The sequence below is a fragment of the Furipterus horrens genome, unplaced genomic scaffold (assembly GCF_987537825.1).
Source record: "Furipterus horrens unplaced genomic scaffold, mFurHor1.1.pri manual_scaffold_7, whole genome shotgun sequence".
Taxonomy (NCBI): domain Eukaryota; kingdom Metazoa; phylum Chordata; class Mammalia; order Chiroptera; family Furipteridae; genus Furipterus; species Furipterus horrens.
In genome coordinates, this window is record NW_028327177.1 from 99,239,150 (window position 1) to 99,255,399 (window position 16,250).

Consider the following 16,250-nt stretch of genomic DNA (forward strand, 5'->3'; position numbering starts at 1 on the left):
TCATGGAGAAAATTCTCTTCATCCAGACTCTCTCATATGTCACTTCCTAGCCTACACTGGCTGCTTTTACTTCTTGTGATTTAATAATTTGTGTCTGAGTTTGGGGTTACAGAATCAAAATTATGATCATTTTTGCTGAAGAGACTTCCTCTGAATGTACCATAGATGAGTAATGTTAGAATGGGGTTATTGATACAGTGTGCAAATTGCCTAATACCACTTGTCTTGATAAAATGCAGAAAAGAGTTAACAGTTTTTTGTTAACATAAGTGTTGTTTTTGTTTCTAGAAAAAGATCTTGCTTTGCAATTGCCATGGGAAAGATGTATCTGACCCATTCATAAAGTGATTTACAAAATATATGGTTTAAATGAATTCAGATCAATAATGAAGTTTCTGTTCATTAAAAAAATCATTAAATTCAACTTTTAAGACATCCAACTTGTTTAAAATAAGAAAATCTTAATTCATACTATGATATAAAAATAACAAACTTTTAAAACTTTACTAAGGAAAAATTAACATATATAATTGTATACAATTAAAGTGTACAATGTGGTGATTGGATGTACATATACATAATGGACATTTTGACTATTAAAAGGTACTATGGCCCTGGTTGGTGTGGCTCAGTGAGTTGTAATGTCCTTCCATACAGAAAGGTTGCAGGTTCTATTCCTGGCCAGGACACATGCCTAGCTTGTGGGTTCATCCCTAGTCAGGATGTTTGCAAGAGGCAACTGACCGACGTTTGTCTCTCATGTCAATGTTTCTCTCCCACCCTTCTCCTCTAAACTCAATAAGCATATCCTCAGGTAAGGATAAAAAATAGGCACTACGAGCTGGTCAAGGATCAATTCAGTTGAGAATGGAAACAAAATATTTCTGAATACTTCTGTTAAGCCAGCACAAAATGTGTTTTGTTTTTCGTTATTAGGCTCTCTAATGAATTACGCAGAAAACTGCTCTAACTCCCAACTCTACTTTGTCTATACAGAGAGCATGAGAATGTTTGATATGGTAATTATCAGCCAGCTGAATGAAATCCACACAAAACCTTGCTCCTCCAATCTAAAGGGAGTCATGAATCCTCAGAGCTTCTGCCTGGAAACCATTTTACTCAAACTCTTCTAACCTCCAATGAGGAAACTGAGGCTCAGGGTAGAAAGCAACTTGCTTAGGGCACATGAGGGCAGAACCTGTCTGCTTTTGCTCCTGATCTAGAATCCTGTCCACTCTGCCACACAAGCTTCTAGCTCTGATTTATGTTTTCTCAAATACAGAGCACCCAAGAGGCTCTTAGGCCCTTTCAGGGAAATGAGTCTCTGAATGTGTGATTTATAGCTGCAATAACGCTTAGCCTGAAAATGCCCAAGGAAAGAAAACAGACTATGATAGGTACTGCATGAATGAAACCTGAAGCCCATTTATACATCTAGGCGTTGTGGCTCCTTCATCAGAAAGGTGAGGATAGGGGTGGAGAATAATTTAGAAAGCATGTAAGAGATTACTGAGGGCATTTTGAAATATCGCTATTGCATATTTTTATTCTGTCTGGTAGAAATAGAAAGAAAAAGAGACTCTCGCAGAGACTAAAAAGGCATTAATTTTAGACACAACTGGAGCAAACATGTGGAACATTTTTTCTAGCAGGTTTAATGTATCTAAGTCAACTAATATTTTTGTGGTTTAAAAAAATAAACCCTCTTGATATGATTGTGGGAGAAGGGGTGGGCTGGGTGGAGGAGAGCAATGGGGGAAAAATGGGACAACTGTAATTGAAAAACCAAAAAATAAAATTAAAAAAATAAATAAATAAACCCTCTCAAAAATAATAGCAAATAAAAAGAATAAGGAACTGATGTTAAAATATTTGTAATAGCTACTGTTAGGTGAAAAGAACCACAATGCAGAATATTATATTATATAATATAGTATATAATATTATATTACATATTGAAAGGTTGAAAAAAATACTCTGATATCTATATGTACATATTTATATAAATATGTACACAAATACTATAATATATGTATATATAGTTATATAAACTTTATATATATCTATAAAATACTATAATATCTATATATGTATTTATATAAATAGGTATATAAATCCCTATTATTTCAATATATGTAGAAAGTGTTATATATAAATACATGGTAAAAAGTCACAAATGATATACTATAGATAGTAGTTCTAAATCAGGACAGAGTTTACCCTCCCTGGGGACATTTGGCAATGTCTAGAAACATTTTTGGGTGTCACAGATGAGGACAGGGGAAAAGATACTGACATCTAGGAGACAGAAGTCAGGGATTCTACTAAATATCCTTCAGGACATCACCTCGATAAAGAGTGATCTCACCTGCAATGTCAGTCAATCAGTCGATCTGTCGTGCTGACATTCTGAAACCCTGTTCTAGATTGATCACAATGTTTGTCTCTGGAGGGTCAAGTGGAACCTAAGAACTAGGATGTTGGAACTTTAAGCAGAACTTCCACTTTACTTGTACTATTTGTACTTCCACTAATGAGAATGTATTAATATATTGCTGGTACATATTCTGGGTATTAAACTTTTGTCTATGATATGTGATATAAATTTACCAATTTTACCTTTTATGGATCATGCTTTTGACATCAAGTCTAAGAACTCTTTACTCAGTCTTAGATACCAAATATTTTCTGTTATATTTTTTCTCATTTTTTCTAAAAGTTTTAGAGTTTGGTGCTTTGCATTTTAGTTTATGATCCATTTTTAAGTTAATTATTATATAATATATGAAAATAAGGCCCCACATAGCAACAGTGATCCTGAGAAGGAAGAACAAAGTTGGAGGAATCACACTACCTAATATCAAACTATACCATAAGGCCACACTAATCCAAATAGCATGGTACTGGCATAAAAACAAACACATAGATTGAGGGAACAGAATAGAGAGCCCAGAAATAAATCCAACATTTATAGTCAATTAATATTCACAGAGGAAGCAAGCACATACAATTGGCTAAAGATAAGTTTATTCAATAAATAGTGTTGGGAAAATTGGACAGAAACATGCATAAAAGTGAAACTAGATCACCTTTTAAAAATAATTTTATTGATTATGCTATTACAGTTGTCCGAATTTTTCCCCCTTTGCCCTTGCACATTGGTTACCCCCATTCCATCTGGCATGTTCATTTCCATGGGTTATGCATCTAAGTTCTTTGACTTCTCCATTTCCTACACTGTTCTTAACATTACCCTGTTTATTCTGTACATACCAATGTGTACTTCTTAACCCCTGCATATTTTCCCTCATTTCCTCCCTTTCCCCTCTCAACTGATAACCCTCCAAATGATCTCCATATCTAGGATTCTGTTTCTGTACTGCTTGTTTGCTTAGTTTGTTTTTTAGATTCAATTGTTAATAGTTGTGGATATGTTGCCATTTTAATGTTCATCGTTTTGATCTTCTTTTTCTTAAATAAGTCACTTTAACATTTCATATAATAATGGCTTGGTGATGATGAACTACTTTAGCTTTACCTGTCTGGGAAGAACTTTATCTGCCCTTCCATTCTACATGATAGCTTTGTGCTGTATAGAGTAACCTAGGTTGTAGGTCCTTGCTATTCATCACTTTGAATACTTCTTGCCAGTCCCTTCTTGCCTGCAGTTTCTTTTGAGAAATCAGCTGAGTCTATTTTTTTTTTTTTTACCAATCTCGAAAGGTTATGTATTGTACAATTATATTTACATGACATTCTTTTTCTCCCCATTTTTCATTGTTACTCTATTACAGTTTTCCCAATTTCCCCAACTGCTCTCCTGTGCCCCACCCACCTACCCCTTTCCCACAGTTAATCCCCACCCTGTTGACCATGTCCATGTGTCATTTATACTAGTTCCTTGAGTAGACCTTCCTCTTCTTTCCCCCCTTCTAATCCCCCACTCCTCTGGTCACTGTCAATGTGTTCCTTGTTTCCATGCCTCTATTCGATTTTGCTCATTTGTTTGTTTTGCTCATGAGGTTCCTGTATTAGATGACATCATATGGTATTTGTCTTTTGTTGCCTGGCTTATTACACTAAGCAAATTACTCTCCAGAACTATCCATGTTGTCACAAAATGTAGATGTAAGAGTTCCTTCTTTCTTTCTGTTGCATAATATTTCGTTGTGTAAATGTACCACAGTTTTTTGATCCATTCATCCACTAATGAGCAAATAGGCTGTTTTTGGCATCTCACTATTGTAATCAGCACTGCTATGAACATAGGGGTGCATGGGTTCTTCAGAATTGGTGTTTCAGGATTCTTTGGGTATAATCCTAGTAGTGGAATCACTGGTTCAAAAGGCAGTTACATTTTTAATTTTTTGAGGAAATTCCATACTGTCTTCCATAGTGGCTGCACCAGTCTGCATTTCCACTCAACACTGCACTAGGATTCCCATTTCTCCATAGCTTCACCAACACTTGCTGCTAATCGATTTATTAATGATGGCCATTACAACTGGTGTGAGGTGGTATCTCACTGTGGTTTTAATTTGCATCTCTCTGTTGGCTAGTGATGTTGAGCGTTCTTTCATATGCTTATGAGCCCTCTGTATGTACTCCTTGGAGAAGTGTCTGTTCTGGTCCTTTGCCCATTTTTAAATTGGGTTGTCTGTCTTCTTGCTGTTGAGTCATATAAGTTCTTTATATATTTTGGAAATCAATCCCTTGTCTGAGGTATCATTGGAAAATATGTTTTTCTATATGGTTGATTCCCTTTTCATCTTGCTGATGTTTTCTTTTGCTGAGCAGAAACTCTTTAGTTTCATGTAGTCTCATTTGTTTATTTTTTCCTTTATTTTCCTTGCCTCAGGAGATGTATTGGTGAAAATATTGCTTCATGGGATATCTGAAAATTTCCTGCCTATGTTTTCCTCTAGGACTTTTATGGAGTCATGGCTTACATTTAAGTCTTTTATCCATCCTGAGTTTGTTCTGGTGTATGGTGTAAGTTGGTGGTCTAGTTTCATTTTTTTGCATGTCCCTGTCCAGTTCTCCCAACACCATTTGTTGAAGAGGCTCTTTTCACTCTATTTTATGCTTCTTCCCCCTTTGTCATATATTAATTGACCATGGAGACCTGGGTTTATTTCTGGGCTCTCTATTCTGTTCCATTGATTTATATGTCTGTTCTTATGCCAATACCAGCCTGTTTTGATTACTGTGGCCTTTTAATATAGTTTGATATCAGGTGTTGCAATTCCTCCTACTTTGTTTCTTTTTCTCAAGATTGCTGAGGCTATTTGGGGTTGTTTTTGGTTCCATATAAATTTTTGAAGTATCTAATTAGGGCTATGAAATATGTCATTGGTATTTTAATAGGGATTGTGTTGAATTTATAAATTGCTTTAGGTAGTATGGACATTTTAATGACATTAATCCTCCCATCCACAAACATGAAATATACTTTTGTTTACTTGTATCTTCCTTAATTTCTTTCTTACATGTTCTGTAGTTTTCTGAATACAGATTTTTCACCTCCTTGGTTAAGTTTATTCCTAAGTACTTTATTTTTCTTGTTGTCATAGTAAATAGGATTTTTTTCCTAGTTTCTATCTCTGATATTTCATTGCTGCCATACAGAAATGCCTTTGATTTCTGAATAATGACCGTACCCTGCTATTTTGCCATATTCACTTATTAGATTGAGTAGTTTTTTGGTGGAGTCTATGGGGTTTTCTATGTATACTATCATGTCATCTGCAAATAATGAGTTTTAGTTCCTTCTTTCCAATTTGGATGACTTTTATTTCTTTTACTTGTCTGACCACTGTGGCTAGAACTTCCAAAACTGTTGTATAGAAGTGGAGAGAGTGGACATCCTTGTCTTGTTCCTGGTCTTAAGGGGAAAGCTTTCAATTTTTGCCAATTGAGTATGATGTTCATCAGGCTTCTCATATGTGGCCTTTATTATGTTGAGGTATGCTCCCTCTATTCCCATTTTTCTGAGTGTTTTTTATCATAAATAAATGCTGTACCTTATCAAATGTTTTTTGGCATCTATTGATATGGTCATGTGAATTTTGTTTTTCATTTTGTTTATGTGGTGTATTACATTCATTTACTTGTGAATATTACACTACCCTTGCATTCCAGGGATGATTCCCAATTGATCGTGGTGTATGATCTTTTTAATGTGCTTTTGGATCCAGTTTGCCAATATTTTGTTGAGGATTTTAGCATCTATTTACATCAGTGATATTGACCTGTCATTTTCTTTCTTTGTTGTGTCTTGACCTGGTTTTGGAATTAGAATAATATTGGCCTCATCGAAAGAGTTTGAGAATCTTTCCTCTTCTTGGATTTTTTGGAATAGTTTGAGAAGGGTAGGAGTTAGCTCTTCCCTAAAGGTTTAGTAAAATTTTCCTGTGTGCTGGGAGTTTTTTGATTGCTGCTTTAATTTCATTAGTTGTCATCAGTCTATTAAGGATTTTTGCTTCTTCTTGATTCTGTTTTGGAAGAATATGTTTCCAGAAATTTTTCCATTGCACCCAGGTTGTCAAATTTCTTGTCATACAGTTGTTCATAGTAATTTCTTACAATCCAGTGTATTTCTATTATATCGGTTGTAATTTCTTCTCTTCCATTTCTGATTTTGTTTATTTGGGTCCTCTCTCTTTTTTTCTTTTTTTTTTTTTTTTTTTTTTTTATTTTGGTTTTTCAATTACAGTTGTCCCCTTTTCCCCCAATTTCTCTCCCCCACCCAGCCCACCCCCTCTCCCGCAATCATATCCCTCCCCGCTGTCCATGTCCATGAGTCCTTCATACAGGCTCTTTAATTAAACCCTTCCCTTACTTATCCCCCTTCTCTCCCTCTCCCCTCCCCCCTATTGACTGCTACTCTGCTTTTTGTTCTATTTAGTTCCTTTGTCTGTGTTGTTCTTTAGTTTCCTGTATTAGGTGATATCATATGGTATTTTTCTTTCTTTGCCTGGCTTATTTCACTAAGCATGATTCTCTCTAGTTCCATCCATGTTGTTGCAAATGGTAGGAGTTCCTTCTTTCTTTCTGCTACATAGTATTCCATTGTGTAAATGTACCACAGTTTTTTGATCCACTCATCTACAGATGGGCACTTAGGTTGTTTCCAGCACTTAGCTATTGTAAACAGTGCTGCTATGAACATAGGGGTGCATAAGTTCTTTTGAATTGGTGTTTCAAGATTCTTCGGGTATAATCCTAGTAGTGGAGTCGCTGGTTCAAAAGGCAGTTCCATTTTTAATCTTTTGAGGTAATTCCATACTGTTCTCCATAGTGGTTGCACCAGTCTGCATTCCCACCAACAGTGCAGTAGGGTTCCCGTTTCTCCACATCCTCGCCAGCACTTGTTGCTTGTTGATTTGTTGATGATGGCCATTCTGACTGGTGTAAGGTGGTATCTCATTGTGGTTTTTATTTGCATCTCCCTGATGGCTAATGATGTTGAGCATTTTTTCATGTGTCTATGGACCTTCTGTATGTCCTCTTCGGAGAAGTGTTTGTTCAGGTCCCTTGCCCATTTTTTAATTGGGTTGTTTGTTTTCTTGATGTTGAGTCGTATCAGCTCTTTATATATTTTGGATATCAGTCCCCTGTCTGTGATGTCATTGGCAAATATGTTTTCCCATATGGTTGGTTTCCTTTTCAATTTGCTGTTGTTTTCTTTTGCTGAGCAGAAACTCTTCAGTTTGATGTAATCCCATTTATTTATTTTTTCCTTTATTTCTCTTGCTTTAGGAGATGTATCCGTGAAGAGATTGTTACGTGAGATATCTGATATTTTCTTGCCTATGTTTTCCTCTAGGACTTTTATGGTGTCACGGCTTACATTTAAGTCTTTGATCCATCTTGAGTTTATTCTCGTGTGTGGTGTAAGTTGGTGGTCTAGTTTCATTTTTTTGCAGGTCCCTATCCAGTTCTGCCAGCACCATTTGTTAAAGAGGCTCTTCTCACTCCATTTTATGTTCCTTCCTCCTTTATCAAAGATTAGTTGACCATAGAGGCCTGGGTTTATTTCTGGACTCTCTATTCTGTTCCACTGATCTATATGTCTGTTCTTATGCCAGTACCATACTGTTTTGATTACAGTGGCTTTGTAGTATTGTTTGATATCTGGTGTTGTGATTCCTCCTGCTGTGTTCTTCTGTCTCAAGATTGCTTTTGCTATTCGGGGTCTTTTTTGGTTCCATATGAATTTATGGAGTATTTGTTCTAGGTCTGTGAAATATGTCATTGGTATTTTAATAGGGATTGCATTGAATTTGTAAATTGCTTTGGGTAGTATGGCCATTTTGATGATGTTGATTCTTCCCATCCAAGAACATGGTATTTGCTTCCATTTATTTGTTTCTTCCTTAATTTCTTTCTTCAATGTTATGTAATTTTCAGAGTACAGGTCTTTTATCTCTTTGGTTAAGTTTACTCCTAGGTACTTTATTTTTCTTGTTGCTATAGTAAATGGTATTTTCTTTTTTGTCTCTGTCTCTGCTATTTTATTGTTGGTGTACAGAAATGCCTTGGATTTCTGTATATTTATTTTGTACCCTGCGATTTTGCCAAATTCACTTATTATATTGAGTAGTCTTTTAGTGGAGTTTATAGGATTTTCTAGGTATACTATCATATCATCTGCATATAATGAAAGTTTCACTTCCTCTTTCCCAATTTGGATTCCTTTTATTTCTTTTTCTTGTCTGATTGCTGTGGCTAGGACTTCCAACACTATGTTGAAAAGGAGTGGAGAGAGTGGACAACCTTGTCTCGTTCCTGAGTTCAGGGGGAATGCTTTCAGTTTTTGTCCATTGAGTGTGATGTTGGCCTCAGGCTTCTCATATATAGCCTTAATTATGTTAAGATATGCTCCCTTTATTCCCATTTTGCTGAGTGTTTTCATCATAAATGGGTGTTGAACTTTATCAAATGCTTTTTCTGCATCTATTGATATGATCATGTGATTTTTGTCTTTCATTCTGTTTAGGTGATGTATTATATTTATTGATTTGCGAATATTAAACCATCCTTGCATCCCTGGAATGAAGCCCACTTGATCATGATGTATGATCTTTTTGATGTGTTGCTGGATCCTGTTTGCCAATATTTTATTGAGGATTTTAGCATCGATGTTCATCAGTGATATTGGCCTGTAGTTTTCTTTCTTTGTTGTGTCTTGACCTGGTTTGGGGATTAGGATAATACTGGCTTCATAGAAAGAGTTTGGGATTTTCCCTTCTTCTTGGATTTTTTGGAACAGTTTGAGGAGGATAGGAGTTAGTTCTTCCCTGAATGTTTTGTAGAATTCGCCTGTGAAGCCATCCGGTCCAGGGCTTTTGTGTGCCGGGAGATTTTGGATTACTGTTTCAATTTCCTTCTTTGTTATTGGTCTGTTGAGACTTTCCACTTCTTCTTGATTCAGTTTTGGAAGGTTGTATGTTTCTAGAAATTTGTCCATTTCTTCTAGATTGTCAAATTTCTTGTCATACAGTTGTCTGAAGTAATTTCTAACTATCATTTGTATTTCTGAGGTATCAGTCGTGATTTCTCCTCTTTCATTTCTGATTTTGTTTATTTGTGTCTTCTCTCTTTTTTTCTTGATTAAACTGGCTAGAGGCTTGTCGATTTTGTTGATTTTTTCGAAGAACCAGCTCCTAGTTTCGTTGATCTTTTGGATTGTTTGTTTAGTCTCTATGTCATTTAGTTCTGCTCTGATCTTGATGATTTCATTCCTTCTTCTTGCCCTAGGCTTTGTTTGTTGTTGTTGTTCTAGTTCTTGTAGCATTGTGGTTAGGTTTTTTATTTGAGATTCTTCTAGCCTTTTCAGATATGCCTGTATTGCTATAAACTTCCCTCTCAGGACTGCTTTTGCTGTGTCCCACAGGTTTTGGGTTGTTGTGTGCTCATTATCATTAGTTTCTAGAAATTTCTTGATTGCTTCTTTGATGTCATTGTTAGCCCATTCATTATTTAATAGCATGTTATTCAATCTCCATGAGTTTGGGTGTCTTTGATTTTTTCCTCTGAGGTTGATTTCTAGTTTCAAGGCATTGTGATCTGAAAAGATGCTTGATATGATTTCAATTTTCTTGAATTTGTTGAGGCTTGTTTTGTGACCTATCATGTGGTCTATCTTTGAAAATGTCCCATGTGCACTTGAAAAGAATGTATATTTTGCTTCTTTGGGGTGAAAAGTTCTATATATATCAGTTAGATCCATGTGGTTTAGTGTGTTGTTCAATGCCTGTATATCCTTGGTGTTTCTTTGCTTTGATGATCTGTCTATTGTTGATAATGGAGTGTTGAAGTCCCCTACTATGAGTGTGTTGTTGTTGATATCCTTTTTGTGGTCTTCTAGTATTTGCTTTATGTATTTGGGTGCTCCTATGTTGGGTGCATATATGTTTATCAAAGTCATATCTTCTTGATGGATTGTTCCTTTAAGTATTATGAAATGTCCTTCTTTGTCTCTTTTTATTGTCCTTGCTTTGAAATCCATTTTGTCTGATATGAGAACTGCTACCCCGGCTTTTTTTTCCGGTCCGTTTGCTTGGAATATTTTTTTATATCCCTTTACTTTCAGTCTGTGTAAATCTTTTGTTTTGAGGTGTGTTTCTTGTAGACAGCAAATATGTGGGTCCTGTTTTCTTATCCATTCCGTTACCCTATGTCTTTTAATTGGAGCATTTAATCCATTTACATTTAAGGTTATTATTGACGTGTATTTATTCATTTCCCTTTGTACCTCTGTTCCTCTCCTCTCTTGTTTTTTCCTAGAACAGTCCCTTTAGCATCTCTTGCAATGCTGGTTTGGTGGAGATGTATTCTTTCAGTCTTCCTTTGTCTGAGAAACTCCTTATTTCACCTTCTATTTTGAATGAGAGCCTTGCTGGGTAGAGTATTCTTGGTTGTAGGCCTTTGTTTTTCATTGCTTGAAATATTTTTGACCATTCCCTTCTGGCTTGTAATGTTTCTGTTGAGAAATCAGTTGATAGCCTTATCGGAGCTCCCTTGTATGTTATTTGCTGCTTTTCTCTTGCTGCTTTTAGGATTCTCTCTTTGTCTTGGAATGTTGCCATTTTAACTATGATGTGCCTTGGAGTGGGTTTTTGGGGGTTCCTCTTGATTGGAACTCTCAGTGCTTCTTGGACTTGCATAGCTTTTCCTCTCATCAGGTTCGGAAAATTTTCTGTCACTATTTCTCCTATCAGATTTTCAATTCCATGTTCCTTTTCTTCTTCCTCTCGTATTCCGATGATCCTTAAATTATTTTTCCTAATGCTATCCTGTAATTCCCTTACATCTTGTTCATATTTTTTCAATCGTTTTTCATTTTGCTGTATTGTCTGGGAGTTTTTCTCTACATTATCTTCTAACTCACTAACCCGATCTTCTGCTTCGTTTAGTCTGCTTTTGACTGATTCTACTGTGTTTTTCAGTTCAGAGATTGTATTCTTAAGTTCTTCCTGGTTCTTGTTAACGATTTCTATGTCTTTTTTTATGCTGGTGTAGTTCTCTGCCAGTTCCCTGTAATTTTCTTGGAGCTGCTGGTAACTTCCTTGAAGGTTGTCATAGTTGATTTTAAGGATGTCGAGTATATTGAGCTTCTTTACCACCATTGTTTTGAATTCCATGTCTGACATTTGGGCTATGTCTATTTCGTCTATCTCTCTTTCTGAGGATTCCTCTTTTCTTTTCATTGAGGGGTTATTTTTGCGTCTTACCATGTTGGATTCTTTTTGTTTTTATTTATTTATTTATTTATTTATCTATTTATTTATTGGGGGGGTAGTCTGCTTTGACTTCCCTCCTTTGTGGTGTAATATTCTTTATCGAAGGTCTGGGAGTTTCAGTGGTGCAGTCTCTTTGATATCCTGAGCCTGATGGTCTTAAGTTACCCTTTATGTCGTTTGTTTATGCTGTTCGGTTATATTTCAGATGTTCTTTGATAGGATCTTCCTTCTGGCTACTTGGTTGAGAGTCACTCTATCTGCTTTGTCTTGAGTTCTTTTGTGGATATGCTGTTAAAGACATAAACACACAGCCCAGGCAGGAGACCCACACCCTCAGAAAGTATCCCCCACTCTATCCTGCTATCGTTAGCCAACTAGCCCGTATTAATATAAATGTAAAGAGATTTGAGCTTTTATACTATAAGAAGAATAGATACGAGTTGTTTTTGGGGAGGAAAAATATAATTTTTGATAGAGGGGTTGATAGATTAATAATAGTTGAGACTGTGCAAGCCAGTTAGTAATATTTACATTGTATGTTAAGAAAAATAGAAGAAAAGGATAGAAAAATACTTAGTATAGTAAGAAAGTGGGATTGTATTGTATTTGGGTTTATATAGTAATTATATTGTATTATTTAAAGTAATAGGGGGGCTAAGCTAGACACACAAACGAATAAACCACTATTAAAGAGAAAGGATGAGAAGGAGAGGTTATATGCAACACGTTAGAGATAAAGTTTGTTATTATTGGAAGAGGTGGAGGAAAAACACTCCCCCAAAAAATCCCCAAGAAAATAGGAGAAAGAAAAGAAGAAAGAGAGAAAGAGAAGAAAATAAAAAATTTACCACAACCCCCCCTAAAAAACCCCAAAAGGTTAGCAAGAAAGGAACAAAGAAAGATAGAAAAGAAAGAATACAGAAGAAAGAAAAAAGAGAGAGAAAAAAAAATTGAACCAAAAAAAAAAATATATATATATATATATATATATATATATATATATACCCCCCAAAACCCCCCCAAAAAAAACCCCAGGAAAAGAATAAAGAAAGAAGGAAAGAAAAGAAATTATTAAGAAGAAAGAAAGAACAAGGGAGAAAAAATTTGGGAGAAAAAATTTGGAGAAAAAAAAAAAAACGATGTTTTTACTCCGTTTTAGCCTTGGTGTGTTGCCTTCTTTTTCTGGGTCCGCAGCTGGTCTAGTGTGGCAGGTCAGAGGTTCTTGTTCTTTTGCCGGACTGGTGTGCGCACCCGGTTGCCGCTATGGTGCGCGCCCGCGATTGCCGGCGCGGCGCGCTACCTTGCTGCCCGCTGTAGCCAGTTGAGATGCCCTTGCGCGTAAGCCCCTGCGCGCTCTGACGGCCCGAGAGTTTGCCCCGCGGTTGGAGCCCACTGCTGCCGGGCCGCGGTGGTTCCCCGTTCGTGCCAAGGTGTCTCTGTCCGCGCGGGCGGCCCGAGCGCTTTCCCCGGGATTGGCTCCTTCTTTCGCTGGGGCGCGGCAGTTCCCCGTTCGCGCCGAGGTGACCCTGCCCGCGCGGACGGCCCGAGCGCTTTCCCCGGGATTGGCTCCTTCTTTCGCTGGGGCGCGGCAGTTCCCCGTTCGCGCCGAGGTGACCCTGCCCGCGCGGACGGCCCGAGCGCTTTCCCCGGGATTGGCTCCTTCTTTCGCTGGGGCGCGGCAGTTCCCCGTTCGCGCCGAGGTGACCCTGCCCGCGCGGACGGCCCGAGCGCTTTCCCCGGGATTGGCTCCTTCTTTCGCTGGGCCGCGGCGGTTCCCCGTTTGCGCCGAGGTGACCCTGCCCGCACAGGCGGCCAGAGAGCTCCCACTGACCCCGGGCTGAGGTGCTTTCACGCTCGCACGCTGCCCCGTGCCCTCAGTCCCGCTGAGCCGAGCTCCGGGAGTTGGTCTCTCGCCTCTTAGGGCAGGGCCAGGGACACTTGCGCTCAGTGGAATCGAGCGTCCGTGGGTCGCCGCCTCTCGCTGTTCCCGTGCTGCAGCCGCCCGCCTTCCCTCACCCGTCTGGGCGGGCACAAACAGAGCCTGCGCTAGTGGTCTGCTTTCCGGCTTGGGGCCCTACGCCCACGGGAGCTGTCTAGGGGTGTCTGTGCACAGTCCTCTGCGTGTTCAGTGGGCCCTCCCTGTGCCCGTTGGGGCACTGATCTTATGTCCGTTGGGGAATGTCCGAGGGACGCCTGGACTCACGGCCCCGCACACCTGGGCCAGTGAATGAGAGCACTTCCCTATGTGCGCCCCCGCGACCCAATGGTAGGGTTGAGGAGTGGATTAGCGCGCCCCTGCGCCTGGGCTCCTCCAGAATGGCCTACCCCACCCAAACTTTCCTCCCGTCTCCACCATCCACTAGAGAAAAATATAAAGGAGAATTATGTTCTCACTTGCCCGGTAGCACGCTGTCTCCTGTCCTTCAGCGCCAATGCCACTTGGTCGAGTCCCGTCTCTGCCAGCGGGCAGAGATCCGCTCTCCGCCTGACTCCCTGCCTGTGGTCGCCAAAAATCCTTTGTGTGCTTCCCGCCACAGCTCGGGCAGCCGCCCCAGTCAGGAATCCCGTTTCGTCCCCTTTTTCTCCGCTATCCTCACTAAACAGGTTGTTCCCAGGTGGATTTTCTCTAATCCAGCAGTGCCTTGGCTCAACTCCTGCCAATGTCCAGCTGCTCACTGAGATGTTCTGTCTGCAATTAGACCAAACTGTAGACGGGTCTCCGGAGCCTAAAACCGCAACCTCTCCTCACTCCTCCGCCATCTTACCTCCTCTCTTTTTTTCTTGATGAACCTGGTTAAAGGGTTGTCCCTTTGTTTATCTTTTCAAAGAACCAGCTACAGGTTTTATTGATCCTTTGAATTGTTCTTTTAGTCTCTATGTCACTTTATTCTGCTCTGATCTTGATTATTTCCTTTGTACTTTCTCTGGACTTTGTTTGTTGTTGCTTATCTAGTTCTTGTACATGTAGAGTTAGGTTCTTTATTTGATATTCTTCTAACCATTTTAGGTAGGCCTGTATTGCTATGAACTTTCCTCTCAGGACTGCTTATGCTGTTCTGTGTTCATTTTCATTTGTTTTCAGAAAGTTTTTGATTTCTTCCTTGATGTCATTGTTAACCCATTCGTTATTTAATAGAATATTATTTATTCTCCATTAATTTGACTGTTTTTGAGGTTTTTTTTCTTGAGGTTGGTTTCTAGTCTCAAGCCATTGTGATATGAGAAGATGCTTGATATATTTTCAATTTTCTTGAACTTGTTGAGACTTGTTTTATGTCCTACCATGTGGTCTATCTTTGAAACTATTCCATGTGCACTTGAAAAGATTGTATATTTGCTACTTTGGGGTTAAAGGTTCTGTATATATCAATTAAGTCCATGTGAGCTACAGTGTTGTTCAGTACCATGATATCCTTTGTGTTTCTTTGCTTGGAAGATCTGACCATTGTTGACAATGAGGTGTTAAATTTGCCTACCCTTAATGTATTACTGTCAAAATCCTTCTTGAAGTTCTCCAAGATTTTTCTTATATATTTGGATGCTCCTATGTTTGGTGCATATATGTTTACCAGGGTTATATCTTCTTGATGGATTGTTTCGTTATATATTATGAAATGCCCTTCTTTGATCTTGTTATTGTCTTTGTTGTGAAATCTGTTTTGTTTGATATAAGTACTGCTACCTTAGCTTTTTATTTCATGTCCATTTGCTTCAAATAACTTTTCCCAATCCTTCACTTTCAGTCTGTGTAGATCTTTTGTTCTGAGGTGGGTCTGTTGTAGTCTGCATATATGTGGGTCATATTTTCTTATCCATTCAGCTATCATATCTTTTGATTGAAGCATTTAATCCATTTACATTTAAGGTTATTATTGATAGGTAGTTATTCATTGCCATTTTCCCCTTGTACCTTTGTTCCTCTCTGTCCCTCTCTATTTCTTCATTTTCTTAAAGCAGACCCTTTAGCATCTCTTGCAATGCTGGTTTGGTGGAGATGTTTTTTTTTTTTTTTTTTTTTTTTTTTTGCCTTCTTTTGTATGGGAATCTCCTTATTTCACCTTGCATTTTGAATGAGAGCCTGGCTGGGTAGAGTTGTCTTGAGTGTAGGCCTTTGTATTTCCTTGCTTGAAATATTTTTTGCTATTCTCTTCTGGCTAGTGATATTTCTGTTGAGAAATCAGCTGATAGCCTTATCAGAGCTTTCTTGTATGTTATTAGCTGTTTCTCTCTTGCTGCTTTTAGGATTCCCTCTTTTTCTTTGCATGTTGCCATTTTAATTATGATGTGTCTTGGAGTGGGCCTCTTTGGGTTCATCTTCATTGAGGCCCTCTGTACTTCCTGAACTTGCATGACTTTTTCTCTCAAGTTTGGGAAGTTTTCTGTCATTACTTTTCAATCAGGTCTTTTATCTCTTGCTCCTCTTCTTCTTCTGGTATCCCTATGATACAGATATTATTGTGTTTCATGTTGTCCTGAAGCTCTCTTAAAACATCGTCATTCTTT